The sequence below is a fragment of the Xenopus laevis genome, chromosome 1S, assembly GCF_017654675.1.
Source record: "Xenopus laevis strain J_2021 chromosome 1S, Xenopus_laevis_v10.1, whole genome shotgun sequence".
NCBI classification, from domain to species: Eukaryota; Metazoa; Chordata; class Amphibia; order Anura; family Pipidae; genus Xenopus; species Xenopus laevis.
Genome location: NC_054372.1, coordinates 148,521,583 through 148,544,623, shown reverse-complemented (window position 1 = coordinate 148,544,623; position 23,041 = coordinate 148,521,583). Strand labels below are relative to the sequence as shown.

At 40.1% G+C, this 23,041-nt stretch overlaps 1 protein-coding gene across 1 annotated transcript in view; it reads left to right on the top strand.

The window, feature by feature from the left end:
* Window positions 1-23,041, top strand: part of LOC108707151 (transmembrane protein 132B) — a 313,445-nt gene that overhangs the window by 23,172 nt on the left and 267,232 nt on the right. The gene's annotated exons all lie outside the window — the stretch shown is intronic.

Here is a 23,041-nt window from a genome sequence, read left to right as displayed (position 1 = left end):
TGTCATTCTTTAAAGATACCATACTTCCCAGCATTTTGGAAAGAGAAAGAGGGTTAATTTGGCTTGTTATGAAAGTTTGAACACATTTCTGTGGTTTTTATGTGTTATTACAGAAATTGCCCTTTAAGCTGCAAGTCACAGTTTCCCCAAGAGACCTGCTTATCTTAAAGGAAAACTATACCCCCACACAATGTAGGTCTCTATAAAAAGATATTGCATAAAACAACTCATATGTAAAACCCTGCTTCATGCAAATAAACCATTTTCATGATAATATACTTTTTTAGTAGTATGTGCCATTGGGTAATCATAAATAGAAAATTGGCATTTTAAAAAACAAGGACTATCCCCTGGGATCGTAGGATTCACTGTGCACACAAACAAGCCAAACAAACCATACATGTTAGGTCACATGAGCCAATTAACAGACAGAGTTGTGTCTTTTGCTTCCACACTTCTTCCTGTTGTAGTATTTCTGGTCAGGTGATCTCTGAGGCAGCACACAGACCATCACAAAATGGTGGCTCAAGGTAAAAGATGTAAAAGAGCAATATTTACTTAAATATATATACCAGCTAGGTATATATATAGTTCTTTAATATGCCACTTAATTTGATGTAAACTATCTGCTGCTTAAGTATTCATTTCAGGGCTATAGTTTTCCTTTAAATTGTTACAATTTCTTATTTCTTAATTGTTACAAAAGGATCTAAGAGCACCTGGTGGCTGTTCTAGGCTCTCTGCCAAAAGCCAATTAAGTTTAAAGTGATACTGACACTAAAAAATGAATTTTAGCATATGAATGTACATTGATTGTTACCTATAGGTCATGTTGATCATTTTTTGCTGAGAGGTTTGTTTTTGTATATAATTGTTAGTTGAAGTTCCTAAGCCTGACTCTCTGACACTCTGACTTTGCCAACCTGACTGTCCCATCTCAGCCTGTTAGTTACAGTTTCTAATGCTAACGGACTCCTGCTGCACAAATATGGCAGCCCCCTCATACAGGAACATGGGAGATCAGACAGGTAATGTAAAAGCATCATGCAAATACTTTATAGCAAAGTTAGAAGTAGCTTGCAAAGCCAATATTATAATAGATGTAAAAAAAAGTTTAATTTCAGGTGTCAGTATCTCTTTAAGAAACATTGTATCTTTTTCTGGCTGTTCAGTGCAGGAGGTCAAATAGAAAGTTGGGATATTTAAGTAACAATCCTGGAATGCAGGTTGAGCTGTCAAAATCTGGACTCTCCCATGAAAAACTGGACCGTTGGGCGGTATGAGGTAAACTTAGTGATGTCCATCTGAAATTTCACTTTTTACACTGCACTTGGAGTTGCAAATGCACCCCCCCTGTATGTAGGAAAACTTAAAGGCAGAAGGTAGGGGGTCTTTTTTAATTACTGCAGCCTACTCCTTAGGTTATATCATGATTATATAATTATCAGTGATTATTTCTGGTTCCATAGCCCCAGTCGCAGCATGCATGTGTCTGGCTGCCCTGCAGTATTCTAATAGGTCTCCCACAGAGAACTGCACAGCATGCTTTCAGGCTGATGGAAGGGTCCGTTTTGTTATCATTAAAATGCAGTTATGCCTATTCTGCTTAACACTAATGCAAACACTTTCAACTCCTGTGCTTGGACCAGGCAAGAGGGGAACAGGATAACTAGCTTAAATAACAAAAAAATAACAAATAATAAAAATGAAAACCAATTGCACATTGCTTCAGAATATCACTCTCTACATCATACTAAAAGCTAATTTAAAGGTAAACAACCCCTGTTCACCAAGAGCATCCATTTTTCCCTGGTACAGTGCCCTGGTGGCAATGTTCTTGTTATTGAGTGTGTGAGTGTGAACTGTAAGCTTTCAGTTGCACTATGATTTTACAGGTGGGAGATTGTACAGATCCACGGCTAACCTACCTGCTAGCCAATGTGGGAGGAACTGCATTTTGCTGTGGCCCGCCTGTGGGTGACATGGAAAGTTCACCACTTTTTCTGTTTAGTCCTGTCATCCGCTTTTACACATATAATGCATGGCGTCAGGTTCCTACTAGACATCAAGTTCTCCCCTGTTCAGAGGTGGCCGATACCATAAGGGTGATGTTCGGAACATTTTCTCTTTTGAAGCAGAGGATTGATGCGGCAAGATGGACATATTTATGGCATGGGTTTTATTTTGACCCGCATACATATTCTTCGGCACACCACTTACTTTTCCTTTTTCCTTTAGGGTGCATTCAACTCCTCCAGCTACTTCCAAGCCTGGTTTTCATACAACAATTCCCATAGGGAGGAAGCACACCAAACATATGATTTTGCCTTTTAGGACATTTATTCAGCAGTGTTGGCACAAGCTTTCGGGGTCAACCTGAGGAAGGGGTTGACCCCGAAAGCTTGTGCCAACACTGCTGAATAAATGTCCTAAAAGGCAAAATCATATGTTTGGTGTGCTTCCTCCCTATGGGAATTGTTTTATTTTGACCCTCCTTGAAACTTTGACTTACCTTGCACTTTCTGATTGGCTTCTGTGGTGTTGGGCTGGTCTCTTTCACCCTGTTTTAATTTCTTAATTTCCATTCTTAAAGGCATTAACAGAACAGTCATCACAACATCACCCGGCAGTGCATTCCACAACCTCACTGTCCTCACTGTGAAGAACCACCTATGTTGCTTCAAACTAAAGTTCTTTTCTTCTAGTTTGAAGGGGTGGCCTCTGGTACGGTGATCCACTTTATGGGTAAAAAGGTCCCCTGTTATTCGTCTATAATGTCCTCTAATGTACTTGTAAAGTGTAATCATGTCCCCTCACAAGTTCCTTTTTTACAGAGAAAACAACCCCAACCTTGACAGTCTACCAATATAATTTAAGTCTTCCAACCTAAACAGTTTAGTTGCACGACTCTGCAATCTCTCCAGCTCATTTATATATGAGGCCTTACCAGGGACCTATAAAGAGGCATAATTATGTTTTCATCCCTTGAGTTAATGCCCTTTTGTATGCAAGACAGAACTTTATTTGCTTTAGTAGCCTCAGAAAGACACTGGCAAGAATTAGACAACTTGTTATCTACAAAACCCCCTAGATCCTTCTCATTTAAGGAAACTCCCAAAATATTTTTGCCAAAGTGCATAACCTTGCATTTATCAACATTGAACCATATTTTCCAGTTTGCTGCCCAGTTTCCCAACTTTGACAAATCGCCAAAGTGGCAGCATCCTGCATGGAACCTATAGTTCTGCACAATTTAGTATCATCTGCAAAAATAGAAACAGTTCTTTCAATGCCCACCTCCAGGTCATTAATAAACAAGTTGAAAAGCAAAGGAACTAGTACAGAGCCCTGCGGTACTACTCTAAAAACACTGGTCCAATTAGAAAATGTTTAATTTACCACCACTCTTTGCAGTCTATCTTTTAGCCAGTTCTCTATCCAGGTACAAATACTATGTTCCAGGCCAACATTCCTTTATTTAACCAGTAACCTTCTGTGTAGCACTGTATCAAATGCTTTAGCAAAGTCTAAGTAAATCACATCCACTGCCATCCCAGAATCAAGGTCCTTACTTACCTTCTCATAAAAAGAAATTAAGTTAGTCTGGAAAGATCTATTACGCATAAACCCATGCTGGCACAAACTCATAGTATTATGATTTGCTATGAAGTCCAGTATCTTATCCTTTATTAACCCTTTGAAAAGCTTCCGTACCACTGTTGTCAGACTAACTAGCTCATAGTTTTGAGGCTGAGAATGGGATCCCTTTTTCAATTGCGGCACCCCATTATTAATTCGCCAGTCTCTCGGCACCCTGCCAGACCTCAATGAATCCTGAAAAATGAAGTAAAGAGGTTTGGCAATCACAGAGCTAAGCGGGCTAAGTACCCTGGGATGAATACCATCTGGCCCCAGACCTTTGTTTATCTTAACATTTTCTAGTCTCTTTTGAATTTCCTCATGTGTAAACCATGCATCATTAGTTGTATTACTAATAATAATTACTAATTATATTACTGATATAAAAATACTAATAATATTACTAATAATAAGGAAACCATCATTAACTGGTTCCTCATTTGTGTAGACAGATGAAAAATATGAGTTCAGAGTCTGTACTTTTTTTGTTCTCATCAACTAGCTAACCCCATCTGATATTAAAGGACCGCCCCCTTCCTGCTTCATTTTTTTACTAGTAACATATTTAAAAAAATATTTTGGACTCTTTTTAATGCTTGCTGCAATATCCATATCGATTTTAGCTTGCCTTATAGCTTCTTTGCATAATTTGTACCTTATAAATGATTCGGCTGTCCCAGCTATCTTGAAAGCCTTAAAAGCACGTCTTTTCTTACCCACCTCAACACCAACACTTCTATTGAACCAAAAAGGTTTTGCTTTGCAACAACGTTCCTTGCTTACAAGGGGAATATATTGACATGTACTGTATATTTATTAAGCAGCATTTTAAAGACTTCCCATTTTTGTTCTGTGTTTAACCCTGTGTATATAAATATGAATATATGTCCAGAGTGATCCTGCAATTTATCTTTTGCATTTATGACACTTTGTTTTGGATTAAAAAAAAAGTAAGGTTTATCATTATATTCTCTTTTATATTTATAGATTTTGTCTGAGATAGGATATTTGCTTGTCTTTGTAATTGTTTTTATCTGTATGTTTTTATTGTTGCTTGTTTTTTCAATAAAAAATAGCAATGAAATATTACGTGGAAGGTTCATGTACACACAGAGGAGTGGGGCATTTTTGGAACCAGTAATTTATTTCTGAACATTTAGTAGGTCTGCAATAGCTGACTGCAGAACTCCAGAACAGGCAGGCAGGATAACTGTTTGCTTATCTTTACTAGTATGTTTTGTTGCTGAAACAAGTTTGGCTGTGGCTGGCAATGTAGGAGTGAGGAGGTCATTGTTACTTAACAGTTTAATCTGCTCAACCTGACACTTAACGGGGGGATCCTGAAGTGGGTGAAGGGGTTGGCACTGCGTGGGGCATTCTGTGGCGCACTTTATCGACGTTCAGACTGATCAGAGTGATCATTTAAAAGTATTATTTGATCACCATCGACTAACAGTCACTTTCTAGTGATATAAGTGCAATAGCACATTATCCCTCCAACCCATCGATTGCCTAGTCAATCAGCCTCCTATACCTGACCTCAATTTTAATGTTGCATACTAGACTTTGGTTTTAATGACTTATTAAATGTTACGTTTTATTCTCTACTTTACATGAGCTTTGGAGCCATTGGATGGGAGGGTGCAGTTGGATGGGTCAGCTCTTTCATATCCTTTTCGTTACATATTAATTATTTGACCCCGCACAGCATCCCCTGTGTTTGATGGGCGGTGCTCCCCAATACCCAATTTTCTCGCAATGTAGGAGTAAAATTAGAGAAATGTTAGCACCAGTGTTTATGATCCACTGCCTCATTCATCCCATAAGAGCACAACAGAGCAGTTATACTCTATCACGCACTGCTATCTGAAAGTCCCGTGGCACTACTATTATATTTTGTGCAATCATTCTCCATGCACATAGATTTCATTTCTTTAAAAAATACTGTTATTCTTCTTGGAACACTATAGAGTAGCACTGACTGGAATGTGTAATGAAAATCTGGGATTTTTGTCGCCTTCTCAGCCTTACGCAGCACACAAGATTCACACTTTTGCTTCCTGTGCTGGGAATTTCACATCTCCTGTGCCAACAGAAGGGTTAACAAGTGGCAATTTCACTTCTGATTTAATCAGGAGAAATGCGCAGCATCTGTTGCTAAGCGCTCGTTTTCCATTGATGGTGGATCATAAAAATGGATGCACTTCAAATCTGTCTGGTTGGACGCCCAAGTGCGGGGGGTTAACCAAGGTACTTCTAAAAGCTCTGTGTAAATGTTCTGAATATTTGGCATGTGCCAGAGGCCGGTGCATTAATTAGCCTGCAAATTCTTAATAAAATACATTTAATAGATATTTGACAATAAAATGGAGGCTGGTGTGTAGCACAAGGCTTGTGAATTCTTTAGCTATGAATCTAGAATGAAAATAAAACATATTCAGATCATTCTTAAAATATTTGTGTTCGTTTTCAGATCATTCTTAAAATATTTGTGTTCGTTTTTCTAATGAAGCAGACAATGTGATCATTCTGTAGTTCTGAGCCTACCCTAGAGAGTTGATCTTATCGAATTCCATCTATGTGTTGCAGTTGCACCAGCAGCACCAATGAACCCCCAGCCAACATAATGGGAGAAAAAGCACCGGGGCACTTTAGCTACAGCAGATGCTTTGCTTGTTTATAACAACTGGCAATTAAGATACAACTGGCCATGTTGATTTGATTAAGGAGTTATGTTTATGAGCAGTGTTTTGTCCATCTGTATTGTGTAATTAGAAATATTGTGTTATAATCATAGCTGTTTTCCTTAATTAACATTCACAGACAAAAAACTGAATTTGAAGCTGTTTTAGGGCCATTCATCTCCACCATGCATATAAAAATATGTCTTCACTCTGTTTTTTTTTTTGCGAGTAGAACTGTTTCTGTGAAGGATTAAATCTGTGATTAGGACTGTGGTAGTAGGAGAAGTGATTACCTAGCTTGGAGGATGGGGTGGGGAAGAATTAATTTCACGATTCCCAAAGCCATTGGGGAACCTCTTTTGAAACTGCCAGCTACTCTCTTTTTCTATCATCTTGGTAGAGTAGTATCATTGATGGCATGTGAGCTACACAATTAACTTTCAGATCATTACTGAAGCCAAAGCCACTGAGCAAAAAGGACACCTGTGTGGAGCAATGCGCACGTACATAGAGCTGCCTTAATGAACAGGAAAAATCAGGGGAGGACCAAGCCAACTAGGTGCCCTAGGCAACCTGGCTGGCCACCTCTTAGGGACAAGCAAAGCAGAATAGAGACAAGAGCAGCGAACCTGGGCACCTGGGAGCATGCAAACCCGACTAGGAGTAGGCTGAGGGCACCTGCTCAGTGCCCCCTCATTGTTGCACCCTAGACAGGTGCCTCTTCTGCTTACCCCTAGTTCCAGCCCTGGGGAAAGGGACATTTGCCCTGGGTCCACTAATTGCAGAGGTTCTCCCTGCAACTGTGCATGTATTACAGGTATGATCTCCCATAGAGTCCACTTCAAGCAAATAAATCACATTTTAAAAACAATTTTTTTTTTCTGTGATAAGAATACAGTACCTTGTACTTAATCCTAATCAAACACATGAATGAATATTGTTGGCAAAACAATCCAATGCTTTTAAGCAGGCTTAAAGGGCACATGTTGCCAAAATATATTATCTCCAACCAAAGGTGCGGGCAACAGTAGTGTTTTAAAAAAAAAATCCACTCCACCAGCTTCCAGTGTGAGTGGCTATTCCAGTCAGAGCATTCTGATGTCATGTGCATAATAAGCAAGTTTGGCATTCACTCATTATGCGCATGCCTCGAACCAACAATTATTGTTACCCCCAAACCGAGTGCAGGCTCTATTAGCCTGTTTCTTTGTTTGGGGATAGTATATTTTGGAGAAAGGTGCCCTTTCAGGTACAGAGATCCAAATTACAGAAAGACCCGTTATCTGGAAAACACCAGGTCCCAAGCATTTCTGATAATACATCCCATATCTGTACTTATAACCTCCCCTGTTTCTCATTTGTGGCACCTGCTTGGCACCAGCTACTGAACCAGTGCTCCTAACTTCAGGATAGCAAGGAGACTCACTAATTTGTACTTTGCCCGGGCCCACTATAGGCTTTAGGTGCCCTATGTGCTCCATAAGAAGGTTTGTGCAAAATACAGTCTGAAAAAAATGCCCTCCCCTTTAAAAAAAAAAAAAACAGAGCTTGTTTGCAGCATATTGGCTAACATTTTGTCAGTGTATTGGGTGAATACAAATCTAGAGACAAGAAAACGTTGAATGGTGCAGCAATACATGGCCAAATAAAAGCTGCCTATTGCCATTGCAGAGCAAGTTGATAATTTTAATTTTAGAGTTCCCGGCTTACGATGGAGGAGCAAAACAGGGTTGTACAAAATACTTGGCTCCTTGTCTGGCTTTTAATTGGCTGTTTTTTTGTGACTGCATTTCCCAACCCAAAGATAATGGTAATGCTATTCTGCACCTTCCAGCTACTTTTATGTTCCCTCCTTTGTGCCATCAAGAAATAATTAGTATAAATACTGAAAGGAGTTGTGGCCTTTTAATAGACTTTGGGAAAGGGTAGCCCAAGTGCCATCATTTCTAAAGTTCGTTTGAGATGTAATTACTATTCCATTCCCAAATGTATGTTTGTGCCAGCAAGTCTAGTATAAATAAACAGAATGGAATGAATCTATTATCCAATTAGATAAATGTGCTCTAAAAGCAATGCAAAATTGGCATTGGCAATACTAATGATTACAGAAAAAAAAATTCATTACCAATAATGACCTCATTAAAAAGGCATCGTTAATGCATCTTTTTTTTTTAAACCAATTTCAGCTATAAGTAACATTATGGGTTGATAAAATAATTTACATGTTTCTTACTTAATACTAATTGACTGTTCCGGCACAAACCATCAGCGGTAAATTAATTAACTGAACATTTACACTTTCTGTGCAATTGTACCATGGTACACTGAATGCAAAATGTACTTGGTGCAAATGTAATCAACATGTATTGGGAATGAGATTGTTCCCGGGCAGTGAGCCAGCACTGACAGGCCCAGGACAGGAGTACAATGTCTCCATATCTTTTAACAAAGAGAACATCCGTTAGAGACCATTCTAGGTGCACTTTTATTGGTGTGCCAATGGGGAGTTTTATGACCAAAGATCAGCTTTATGTGAAATCAGTAGAAGTCAAGGCCTTTGTGATAGGTTTCTAAAAACAGTTCTTAATCAAATTATTAGATTACTACAGCATTGTCCTTTGAGAAACGATTATTCATTTAATCACTCCTGTACTATGTCATGGACTTTGTATCTGTTAAATGCAATCCATGTAAAACTGTAAAGCCTTGCAAGCAGTCCTCGTAATCGGTGCCAGTTCATGATTGTGTCTATCTTTTTCTTTTGTCCCAACTCTGCACAGAATTATTTAATGAATTATACTATTATTATTATTATGGCAAACCAACAATAACCTAAACAAAACACACTGCAAGTGTACATGAAGCAATCAGGTGTCAGTAGAAGTGGCAAGGAGCTGCAGATTCTGTTCCTTTTGGCAAGTGATGATCTTAAATTGATATCAGTTGGAGAGATCAGATGATGTAGTTATTCTTTTTCTCATCCCACCGACTGTAATTTATTCAAAGGGGGTTCCCATACCATTCAGTTGCTTGGTCACATTTGACAAAGCAGATTGGAGGAGAGAGCTGCCCCATACAGTGTTTCAAAATTCATTACTACACAGAATAGTGCAAGTTTTTTTTTCTCCCCCCCCCCCCCCGAGGGAGTCTTAACCTTTGAGTTGGGACTTAAAAATGGGTTCTAATGCTGTTAGGGGAGGGTCATTCTATAATGAATCCTAACCCAAAACATAGACTCTCTGACGTATGGGTCCACTGGGAAAAGATTTAGAAACACTTTTCCATTCTAAGGGGAATGGCACGGTTTCTTGGGAAATATATAATAGCTCCTGGGAGTAGAATTATATTGTCCTTGTTGGAGCAATGTAACCTTTACTTAATTTACTATTTTCAAATTGTATACCATAAGCAATGCAGTTTTCAATTGCTTTCTATGTTCTATTTTGACTGTTTTTCTAAAATCTAAAGGAGATCTACTTCAGGGCACCTGTCCCCCACCAGAGGTGTAGGCTAATAGAGCCCACCTTCGAGTTGGGGGAAACAATAGTTAAACAATAGTACATTAGGCCACCTGCACTAGGAGGGAGCTCCTGATGTTGGTTGCCATGTTTAAAGGCACACATACTCATAATAAGCAGGTTTTTTTTAATATGAGCATGTCAGTGAATTCTGGGATGCACCAAATCCACTATTTTGTATTCGGCCGAACCCCCGATTCCTTCGTGAAAGATTCGGCCGAATACCGAACCGAATCCAAATCGGAAGGGGAAAACATTTTTTACTTCCTTGTTTTGTGACAAAAAGTCACACGATTTCCCTCCCTGCCCCTTATTTGCATATGCAAATTAGGATTTGGTTCGGCCAGGCAGAAGGATTCGGCCGAATCCGAATCCTGCTGAAAAAGGCCGAACCCTGGCCAAAACCCGAACCGAATCCTGGATTCGGTGCATCCCTAGTAATTCACACACATAACTATTGAAAGCTATTTTACTATTCTCCCCGGAGATGGGGGCGTCCTAACATAGACAGGAGGCATTCTTTAAAAAAAAATGCTATCTTTTCCCCCAAGTGTAGTGCTGCTCTATTAGCCCACACATCCAGGGTTGGACTGGGAAAAAACCCAATGGGCCCCGGCCCTCATGGGCCCCCGCCGGGCCATACCCCTCTCCCGATCTCCTGGCCCTACAAAAAACAAACAATTGGCGGCTCCTTTTGCACTTGCGGGGCGTCGCAAGTTACCAGGGGTTGAAAAAAACTCGCTCCTGGTAACTTTAAAGGAGAAGGAAAGCTACGGAGGCATTTTATTGCTAATTGAATAGCTGCAATAGTGCAATCTAGAATGCTATATTTATTATGTAGAATGTTTTTTGCTAAAAAGCTCTCCATTTGTTTAGGATAGCAGCTGCAGTATTAGCTTGGTGTGACATCACTTCCTGCCTGAGGCTCTCCCTGCTCACTTATAGCTCTGGGTTCAGATTACAGCAGAGAAGGGAGGGGGAGGGAGAAGAGGAGCAAACTGAGCATGCTCACTTCCGGGCAATGAGGTTTAAGCTGAAGGCAGGAAGTCTGATACAGAAGCCCATGTGTACACAATAGAAGGAAAGAAATGCTGTGTTTCTTTTGACAGAGGACTCAGAGCAGCACTACTGTGGTATATTTAGGTGGACCTTTCTGATAAGACTTAATTTTAACCTTTCATTCTCCTTTAAGTGCTGATAATAAACCAGAAATGTATCTCTTCTAGGTCAGTTGCTCTATTTGCTCTAGCCACCCCCCAGACCCCCTTGATGCATCAACAATATAGGCAGGGGCGTAACTATAGAGGAAGCAGACCCTGCGGCTGCAGGGGGGCCCAGGAGGTATAGGCGCCCCACGAGGCCCTAATTCATATACAGTTTCAATAAATATTGGAGAAATAAGTCAACCTCTAAACATTTTGGGGGCCTGAAAAATAATTTGCTGTGGGGCCCAGTAATATCTAGTTACGCCACTGAATATAGGGCTCCAAAGTGTCTTGTATTCCCTGGCACTCCTTCCTGGAATGATGCACAAATAATGGGCTTACGAGGGGGTCCACCTTTCTGCCTCCTCTCCCATTAGTAACACTAACAGACACAACCTTTTGGAATTCATTGCAAATGGTGGTGCCTGAGAGATAAAAACAGCTGCATTGTGGGCAATAAACATTATACTTTACTTTTGTATTTTTGCACCTTGCACCCCGCAGTAAATGACCCCTTAAGTCTGCATGAATTTGATGAAAAGTTGCAGCAACAGGACTCATGTCCCCATGTGTAAAAGATTTTATTTACCAGATATACTGTATTTCAGATAGGTTACGTTATCTTCTTTATGCTATCCAAAACTGTGGGTGGGGAGAGAGTACATAGCTGGTTGCTCAGGGAAGATGTTATTTATTTTATTTGAGTTGGTGGGGTCTGTTTACGAAAGTGGGTGTTGATGCACATGGCATACTCTTACAGCATAAAAATATATTTTCTCGGTCCTCTTGATTCTACTATCCATAAATGTTCTTTCTCTGCAATCAGAAATGGCACATCTGTAGGTGTAGATGGTTTGGGATTAGATAACATGGAAGAATGCAGAATACTTTGCTTACAGCAGTTGACAAGCATATGCCTCCCATTCTGTCAGACAGATAAGAGCCAAGCAAGACCCCAGGTCTATATGTCATGATGATGCTTGTTTTGCAGACATTTGAAATCAACTAAATCCCATCCCAGAGGTTACAGTCTGCACGAAGGAGTCTTAGTGGATGGGCTTTTATTTCATGCTCTTTGTCCCCTGGAAACATTTTACATTTTTCTGTATTTTTTCAAAACAACAAAATGTGCATGTGAAATTAAAGGGACTTTTGTCAGTAAATATCAAGAAATAAATACCCCCCTAGTGTAAATGAAAAGGTGAGTGTGTTTCATATCTTAGTAGGCCTGCCAGGCAACAAAGCAATAAAATCCTATAACAAACTGACACTTATTTTGTGTTCATCTTTCCTTCCTTCATACAGTCAGTTCATAGCCAGTCCAACAACTATAGCTCTGATTTAGCCTCTCAGAATAAAAATTTACTTCTTAGCTTGTTTTTGACTAGAGGGAGATATTGAAGTATTTTATTTGCTTTTATATTGTCTTCTTTTGCACAAAGAAACAAAAAGTAGTCTAATAAGCCGCTGATGCAGTTTATTTTTGACACATGAGCAGCAGGGAAGCAGTCTGGAGTGTCAGACATTGCACACTGGTAAATCTTAAAGGGTTTTGTAACAGATTTATATATTTGCCCCATGCTGTTTGGCGTCTGCTGGTTTACAGGTGACATTAATCTCATTATTTGTTAGCCATACAGATAACTGACTTTTCCAATTTATTCTCTTACTTAAAGGAACAGTAACGCAAAAAATAAAAGTGTTTTAAAGTAATGAAAATATAATGCAGTGTTGCCCTGCACTGGAAAAACTGCTGTGTTTGCTTAAGAAACACTACTATTGTTTTTATAAATAAGCTGCTGTGCAGCAACGGGGGCAGCCATTCAAAGGAGAAAAGGCTCAGGTTACACAGCCAGATAGCAAATAAGCTCTGTCTGTCTAATGGTGTTATCTGTTATCTATTAGTTAACCTGTGCCATATAGCCATTTTTCAATTTCCGCCATTGCTCCACAGCAACTTCTTTATATGAACTATAGTAGTGTTTCTGACACAAACAGATCAGTTTTACCAGTGCAGGGCAACACTACATGATATTTTCATTACTTTAAAACACTTAAATTATTTTGGTGTTACTGTTCCTTTAAAGGAGAAGGAAAGCTCCAAGACAGTTTATTGACAACAGATTAGCCACAATAGTGCATGCTAGAATGCTATATTTATTCTGCAGAATGCTTTACCATACCTGAGTAAACAGCTCTAGTCACTGTCTCTGTTTGTTTAGGATAGAAGCTGCCATATAAGCTTGGTGTGACATCACTTCCTGCCTGAGTCTCTCCCTGCTCACTTACAGCTCTGAGCTCAGATTACAGCAGGAATCGGAGGGAGGGGGAAAGGAGCAAACTGAGCATGCTCAAGCCCTGCCCTGGAGGTTTATGCTGAAAACAGGAAGTCTGATACAGAAGCCCATGTATACACAATAAATTGAAAGAAATGCTGTGTTTCTTTTGACAGAGGACTCAGAGCAGCATTACTTTGAGGGTTTACTGGTGTATTTATATAGACCTTTCTGATAAAGCTTACTTAATTTTAGCCTTTCCTTCTCCTTTAAATAAAGTTCTTTACATTAGCCTACATTATATAAGTACTTTAAACCAAGCTAGTTGTACATTATTTATATGTGAATAGATTCTTACATCTAAACTTTTTTCCCAAAAAAAGGGCCTAGTATTCTGGTGTTAAAACCTTTGAGCAAATGTTCTGCTCCTAAATGTATAAAGTGCCTGGGAGAACACAATTTAGAGAAACTCCTGCTCATATGGCAAGTTTGTTTCTAACACAGCGATGGCGGGGAAACTGGCGTATTAACAGCACAGTTTGTATTTATGCCGTTGCTTGTGAATAAAATAAACACCGCTGCCAGTCTATTTGCCATTACCAACCTTGAACTCATATTGCTTCTAAGTTTGCACAAACATTAAATGTGCTGTGGTTTTCTTGGATGCAAGGAATCAGATTAGGATTTACTTCTGAGCCATTTTCAGGCGCTGCGTGTGAACATTGATGGCTTATGTGGAAATAAATATTTCTCTGCTCACGGAACTCAGCAGCCTGGAGCAGTAACAAAAGAAAAAACTGCTTTTCCAGCAAACAGTCGGCACACACAAGCTCGGTGGGGGGGAATAAGGGTGTGCAGAAACCTACACATATCATTTTCTCTTTTCTTGCATTTTGCTTTTGATTGGCATGGAAGGAAGGTTGCTTTGAAGAATTCATGGCTTTTAAATGCTTCCAAATGCCCTTTTTTTGGCAGAGGGTCCCATTTCACTTGTGCGAGTGTCAGATCAATACATAGCCATTTCTTTTGTACATTGTCACTAGCAAATAAACAACTGTAATAACTCAGAGGCTGGCATACAGCATGCAGGTTGTTAATAGATTTGGGGATTTCATTGTAGTGCATGGGTTGGAGTAAACGTGGAGCTCACAGCAGACAGGGCAAATCAAACAATATCCCACAAACATATGAAATGCCTAGAAACCCATACAATTCAAATGCTATTTTTTTCGGATCAGTCCTTGGCACTCAGACAAGCGTGATTCAATTTTTTATTTCATATGAATTTAAAGAGGATATTCACACTGGGACCATTGCCTGAAAGAGTAAACACTTTTTCGAATTGCCTTTGATTTTTTTTTTAAATGAAGCATTTTAACATTTAACAGTGAAAAGTTGTACTAAAAATGGAGCCATTCCATACCAAAGTCCCAATGGTGGCGGGAAGGCATATTCAAGACAACTTAACACAATGGCTGATGATTTGACACATTGTCAGAACAAACACATACCTCTGTATTTGCTAGCTTTAAACCATTGTCAGCACATGGGGGTATCCATTGCAATGTTCCTTCTTTGCTGTGCGCCTGTGTGAGTACACACACAATTTGAAGCCACCACAGACAATAAATTGTGGTGCACACAAAGAATTTTGTGTGAAATGCAAAAAGTTTGCATTTATTCTGACTTGCTCAAAGAGTTTTTAAAAATACGCACACACGTTTAAAAAGTGCGCACAAAATAACTTTTTTCGCACATAGCCAAGAAGGAATTAGAGGGAACATTGACCCGTTGTGCTTTATATCAAGATATAATAAAAGTAATATTCAGCAACAAGTCAGTTGTTTCTTTTAGTTATTATATTCATGTGCCCGTAGTCCGTCTGTGTGTGTGTGTGTGTAGACTTTTTCAGCACATTTTGGATGCTGAAAAACTCGGCTTATACTCGGGTATATACAGCATGTCATTATGACACTATCAATGTTTACTTCTCCAGGAAGATTCCTGCCAGTGGTGAAATACCCAAAAATGAACACAAGCTATTTTTTGGCTGAATTTCACCCCGTGTTCTAACACAGGTTATTGGCATTAGGTGGGCGTCTTCACTGTAGGTATAGGGAGAAAAAGCAATGTGTGACATAATGTGACTAATTTGAGAGGTAGGATAACTCTGATAAGTAGATGAAACCCATAGCTGCCAGTCAGATATTTGCTTTTCATTATTCTCCACAACAAAGCAATGTAGCAAATTATTTATAAATATCGTACAGTTATGGAATCTTTTATGCGGAAACCCATTATCCAAAAAGCTCAGAATAACTAAAAGACCATCTCCCATGGGGGCAGATTCACTAAGGAGGGAATTTGCGCTAGCGTCCGCTTCGCTCACATTGCAACACTTCGCCAGGCATAGATTCGCCAGGACAACGCTAATTCAATCAAATTCAAAGTTGCGTCCAGGGTGCCTAAATGCTGGCGAAGTTGTGCTAGCATTACTGCACCAAGCGAATTGAAGTTGCGCTAGTGTTGGCTAATTTGCATATGGTGGGAAGTTAAAGTACAATGGACGTATATTTTGCAGCAAATACATTACACTACACAAGCCCAGGAAACCTTAATAAAATAAAATAAAGTTGTTATATTGCCCTACACATGAGCCCAGTGTATAGTTTATGTGCTATATGTTAGGAAATGTAGGGGGGAAGGCAGGTACCCCAGAAAAAATTGTACGATCTTTTGCAGCCTTGCACCCTGAAAAATGAAAAGTCGTCAGCGTTTTTCAGGACTTAGAAAAATTTTCAACTATTTTTTGAGGAACTCCTATCTACTCTATTGCACTTCACCTGATCTGAGGTGGTGAAGACAAGTCTGGCGCAAGAAGTATCGTTCAGTAAAATCTGCATCTTAGTGAATTTGCGTAGTTACGTCCCTTTGCCAGTGCGCAACTTCGCCAGGCGTAAGGGAGCGAATTACCGCTAGAGTCTATCTCCTTCGCTAGCGAAGTTACGCCTGCGCCCGTTAGTAAATCGGTGAAGTAACGAAATGAAGTCACGCTGGCAAATATTCGCTAGCGTTATTCACTTCGCCCTTTAGTAAATCTGCCCCATAGACTCCATTGTTAACAAGTAATTAAAATGTAAAATAATGTATCCCCTTTTCTCTGTAATAATAGAACAGTGCCTTCTGATCCCAGTGAAGATATAAGTGAACCTTATTGGAGGCAAAACAATTTTAATGGACTTATTTAATGCTTAAATGATTTTTTAGCAAACGTATGGAGATCCAGATTACAGGAAGACCCCTTCTCCAGAAAATCCAAACTCTGGATAACAGGTCCCATACCTATACCATTTTTCAATTGCTTTAGGGATCAAGACTGTATTATAAATTGTGTTTGTTGTTGTTTGTTGTTGTTTGTTGTTAAGGTAGAAAATGGTCCTGAAATCCTTACTTATTAATTCTGCAAAGAGTTTGTATGAATTTGGAAACCTTGATTGGCAGGTATGTGCAAAAGTGGGGGAAACTCATATATTTACACAATTTTAGATACACATAGATACACAATTTTTATGTTACAGCTGCAGCTTTTTTATAACCTTTAGTTGTAGTTATAGATCTGAAGCTTCTTTTATGAATCTCTGTGTTATGCCATTTGTAAAGATGTTACTGCAATCATATTTCTAGGGGAAAGTGAATGTAAAAAATTCCATTAGGTTAATTAGTGCATGGCTGGCTTTGAGCTAAGGGACATTATGTGTGGATGACAAAATGTAGGTGGAGAGCCAAAAACAGTTGGCTGAAAGCCATTCTGATTGGCCCCATTGTACTCTGATTTAGTGTGGCATAGACAAGATTATTTTTAAGGAAAACGCACATCACTGAGAATATTGATCACTGAATCATTGACCACAAGAAGTTTTGCATAAATAGTCCTTGGTGAGCTCTGGATGGTTATAGGATAACGTCCTTGAAAAAGAAATAAAACTCCATTTGTTTGCCATGTGTTTAGGCAGTGATTAGTACCTGGCTGTCCAGGAATTGAGATGGAAGAGATCGCTGATAGCATTTTCTCAGGTGGTGGAGCAGTTCCATTATTCAAATATCCCACTTGTTATCCATTACTGTCAGGCAAAGTCATTATGCTTTATATAAAGTCTGAATCAGGAAGGCCTTGTGAAGGTGTGCCACATACATTAGAGGTTGATTATAAGAGGGTATATAGCTCCAATGTTCCTAATTGGAAAGTTATGAAGTTTTATGCTATACCTGGAAATGCTTATCTGTGTTCTGTTGCACTCTGGCTTTTCTGCTAATGCCACTCATTTTCAACTTCTGAAGGAAAGAAAGGATTGTTTTACAAAGTGCCAAGTGCAATATCATATGCAATTTGCCATGTTTTTAACCCACAATCCACTTCCCCCCCCTCCATAAATCCAGAGTGATTGCAGGTGCACTCGCATGGGCCTGACCCCCCACCTGCATGCTTCCTGACCCCCCATCATCTGCACGGCCCCCAGACTCCCCCTCTGCCACCAGCATCAAATCCCCCTGAGCACTCGGTCCCCCTTCCCCAGCACATACCTTCTTCAGTGCACGTTACTTCCTCATGCGGCAGGGGGAGGTCAGGAAGGAGCAAGGCTCTGCGAGCAGGGCCCATGAGGGTTCCCAACCCCCCCTCCATCACACGCATGCTTCCCGACCCCCCTCCATCACCAGCAAGGCCCCCGGACTCCCCCTTTGCCATCCGCATGGGCCCTCCCAGCCACAGATCCCCCTTGCGCACTCTGGCCCCTGCCACAAATCCCCCTGAGCACACTTCCCCCACCACCACCTTCATCAATGCACGTTATTTCCTTATGCGGCATGGAGGTCAGGAAGGAGCAAGGCTCTGCTGGCATCTAACAGGTGTGGACACAAGGGCTGGGGCCCACCGGGTTTTTTCCTGGTGTCCCGCCGGCCCAGTCCGACCCTGTCAACAGGCTCTATTGCAAGCAATTTGGAACACGAAGAGTGATGGACACACCAGAGCACAACTTCAAAGCACAGCTATGAAGAAGTGCCAAGAGCCTGTTTGGATGCAAATACCTTTTATAAATTTCATTAACATGGGCAACAACTGTGTCCTTTTTTGTGTGTCTGCAAATTTGGTTGTGATCATACATGAGCCCTAGGGTCAAATGGTGCATGAAACATTCTGAGTAGAAAACACGTACTATAATATAGTGCTGTAAAAAGTAATTCTCCTACAGAATGCTTTAGGCATATAGGGAAGTATAATAAGAGTCGTGAACAGTTTTGCAAACCCTTTGTGTATATTTAATATACGTACCTGCCAATGGAATCAATAACAGGTCTTTCCTGTGTGAATTGATTTGTGTCTGCCACTAACTTTGCCAGACTGGTGATAATTGCATGTTAGGACCACAGGGGGTGCACAGACTTGGGTGCTAAAGTGACTAGGCCTGGATCTGACTTAAGAGCCACAGGGTAGGCAACATATATAAGGTGTCACTATTGTTACCCTGTTTTACTGTTGCCATCTTGCTCTGCTATACACTTCTCTGCTTACCTACAGCTGCAGCTCCTTGGGGTCCACTAGCTGACACTTTTAGCTTTTGCAGTTCACAGGATTCAGGCATTCTCTCTGCATCACTATATATATATATACCGTAGATTGGCCATTAGCAAGAGAGAATTCTAAGACTAAATAATAATATATAGGGTATGGGCTTAGAATGACTGGTGCTGTAGTCATGCTTAGCAAGATGTATTCTTATGTTATTTTGTTTAGATTATTTATAGTCTGCTGCTTAGTACAAAGCACAATAAATGAAAAGTAACATGCTGATGGGGAGGCTGGATCATTCTGTATTAAAATTAGAGGGACTATTTTGTGATTCTTCTTCTCTATGGTGCTAAGCTGTAAAATTCAAAGCCCCTTAATTTGACGCTGCATGGAAGTCAGATTGGATGAAGTAGAAAATAATAAAGCTCAAAACTGACTGGCTGACTTGGCTTTTTGTTCATTCATAGAACAACTAGGCTGTTCAAAGTAGGGATGCACCGAATCCACAATTTTGGATTCAGCCAAACCCCGAATCCTTTGTGAAGGATTCGGCCTAATACCGAAACGAATCAGAACCCTAATTTGCATATGCAAATTAGGGGTGGGAAGAGGGAACATTTTTTACTTCCTTGTTTTTTGACAAAAAGTCACGTGATTTCCCTCCCCACCCTTAATTTGCATGTGCAAATTAGGATTCAGATTCAGTTCGGCCAGGCAGAAGGATTCGGTCGAATCCTGCTGAAAGAGGCAGAATCCTGGCCGAATCCCGAACCGAATCCTGGATTCGGTGCATCCCTAGTTCAAAGATTAAGTGGGGTATTTAAAATAGACCTAAAGGGAACTTTACAAACTCTTGGACTGAACAGCCAGGTACTGTACAATTTGACTATTTGTAGGGACTAATGGTGGCCATAGATGCAAAGATCCGCACGTTTGGCGATGTTGCCAAATGAGCGGATCTTTCCCCGATATGCCATTAACAGGCATGGCTATATCGGGGGTAATCTGATTGTTCGGCCGTATGACCGAACAATCAGATTTCGATGTGCCATGGGCTCCGGCGGGATCGGTCGGGTCAAAATCAAACCTGACCGATCGACCAAACGACCGATCTCCGCCGGACGAAAGATGTCGGCACACGCCACACACGATCCGAAAATCGTACGAATCCTCGATTCGTACGTTCGGATCTGTGTGTCTATGGCCAGCTTTAGATAGATCCCATCTGGGTTCCACATAATAGGAGTCTCCAGAGAAAACTCTGGGTGATATTCCCCAAGTACTACTAAATGGAAGAGTCTACTATTGGTCACTATTGTGATTATATACTGATGAAGCCATGCCTCTGCTCTGTTCTGTTCTATTCCTCCATGTGGATCTGTGTTAATAAACCAGTTCAGTTTTTGTTCAAAAAACCACTGGTGCCCATTCGTTATTATTTCCACTGAATACAGTGTGTTACACCCTGCCTCCAGACCGTTGCTAGGGCTTACCCCCTGATGATTATAGGTCTTATGATTTAGACAAGCTGTTTGTTGACAGTGTCTTGAGATCTACTGATCACCAGCTAAAGGTCCACTCGTAAATCCCCATCTACTGTATCTTTTCGGCACACCCCTGATGTAGCCTTACACACATGCATTACATTGTTTTGCACATATGATTATTAGAATTAGTTATCTTCAGTCTAAAGCTGGCCATAGACGCAAAGATCCGATCGTACGAATCAACGTACGATCGGACTTTCCCATCTCCCGACCCTCCACTAACCATTCAGATCAAAGTCTTTACCATTCCGATCAAATAAGAACAGATCACCCAATGTTCTGCCCCTGACAGCAATCTTACGATACTTATGTCTGACAACACTAGTGACAGTCTCCCTCTGAAAATCGTACGATCGGCAATACATGCAGAGATATTATCGGCAGGCGACAGAAATTTTCTAACCTGTCCGATGACCAAACGACCGATCTCCGACGGACGAAAAATGTCGGGACTCTCCACACATGGTCCGAAAATCGGACGAATCCACGATTCGTACGATCGGATCTTTGCGTCTATGGCCAGCTTTACTCTTTCCCCCTGCAAATTTATTGGGAAATCTGTGCCAGGCATATATTTCCATTTTATTGTCAAGTTATTTAAAATCTTCCAAGGAAATGTACAGTATTTATTAAGTAAGTAGGCATTATATTCATTGTATATATGTGTGTAGGTTATTCTGAAAAAAAACCGCAAAACGCCCAAAAAATTTAGCTGGCGAAACGGACGCCGGCGTAAAAAACGCCGGTGTCAAAAACGAGACGCCGGCGCCGTTTTGCGAATTTTTCACCAAAGCGAAACGGCGCAAATTCGCCCATCACTATTTATTTAATGTATTTATTCATAGGCAAATTATAATGCTGTGTAAAACTAAATTTGGCAAAAAAAAGGTGTAAAAAGCTGCATGAAAGAAATGTCTAATTTATCAAGGTGTGCGTTACTTTACGCCATGCGAAAGCCAGATTTGATGCTGTTATTTTACATTGCTTCCAGCGGAAGTCACTCTGAGAAAAAACGGGTAAGATATTTATGCTGTTTTTTCACACCATTTTTTAACTTGAGATGCGTGGTGATGTGGGGTGTATTATCCCGCCATTTTTTACACAGCATAATAAATACTGTATGCCCCATAGGAATAGTAGCTGCCTTTCTGTTTCCTCCATAGGGTTAAAATGATATATTATCCATACTCCAATGCTTTTATTTAGTTACAAAATGCAGGTAAATCACATTACTGTGTGCAATTAAATGCAGAAGCATGTTATTTTTTAATGGGGTTCCCTCAGTCATTCCTGCTTTATGCCAAGCATTCCCTTAAGTGCTTTAGCATGAGCTGAAAAATAAAATGATTAAAGTGAGGCCAAGGAGGTTGTCCACTCTTGACCTCGTGCCGTGTCTTGTCCTCCACATGGAAGTCTGCAGATGAGCTGGGCTCAGTGTGGGCCTTTGCGCCTTTCTAAATAAAAGCTTATTCTGCTCTTTGATAAATGTCTGGTGGGTCTGCTGCTTTGATGAGAAGCAGCTCTGAGCTTTCTTAGCAAATGGCTTCTGTAATTAATTCCACAAGCCCTGTCAGTACTCTTGGCTTCTCCATTACTACCAAGCAGGAGTGTTGATAAATGACTCTGGCCATTATCCCGTTTGCATAAATCTTGGTTGTTTTTGGTTTCTTTAGAATGTTACATTAGCGACACACTGCACATTTCCATAAATCCCTGGTTATCATTGAATTTCTATATGGTTTAACACCCTGTTATTTATGTCCATTAATCAATTAATGATTCATCTTTCTGACTTTGTCATTAATAATTCAGTCTGTCCAACGTGGATGTTACCATGCATTGGAATTGTTCTTCAAAAGTGTCAGCTTTAGTTTTGCTGCCTGTTCAACTGTTACTTTGCTCAAACCTCTATATTCCTACAGAAATGCAGAATGTGTTCCTACTTTGCCAGGAGACTTTGTAAAAATCTCTCTCTCTAAAGTCTGCCTTTTCTCTCATTTGGGTGCATTGTAATGCTAAGAGCATTTGGAATTTAGTACGGCATGATATAATTTAATAAATTACAGTGGGCTCTCTTTGTTGGCTAAATCAAACCTGCCACACAGATTAGTGGGAATTAGCATCTTTTGCTAGGTCTCTTTCGCAATATAGATAATTTTTATTGTATGTGTTTACGTCTAAAGAGAAATTGAAATTCCTCCTCACGATACAGTATAATATAATGATAAGTTATATATATTTATTTAGGTATTTATTTTAATTAGCTATAATATACAAATTGTTTCCAGCTCTCATCTAACTGGGTTGTCCTTATGGGGGCCATTGTAATCAATTCAGACTCCTGCTGCTACAACTTGAAGGACAGCTTCTATATAATGTTATACTGGCCTGCTATACATACAGTCCTACAGGTGCAGCTCCTGTTGAGTAAATGATTATGTGTTTGGGCAGAGATCGGCCTTTTCTGCTGTCCTTCTATCAAGGGCAATATTAATGCATTCTTTTTATGAAAGTGGCAATAAATGAGTATCTACAGCACTATATATATAGAGATGGAGAGGGAGAGAGAGGGGGGTGAGTATTGGATCTGTTAACCGGAAACCCAT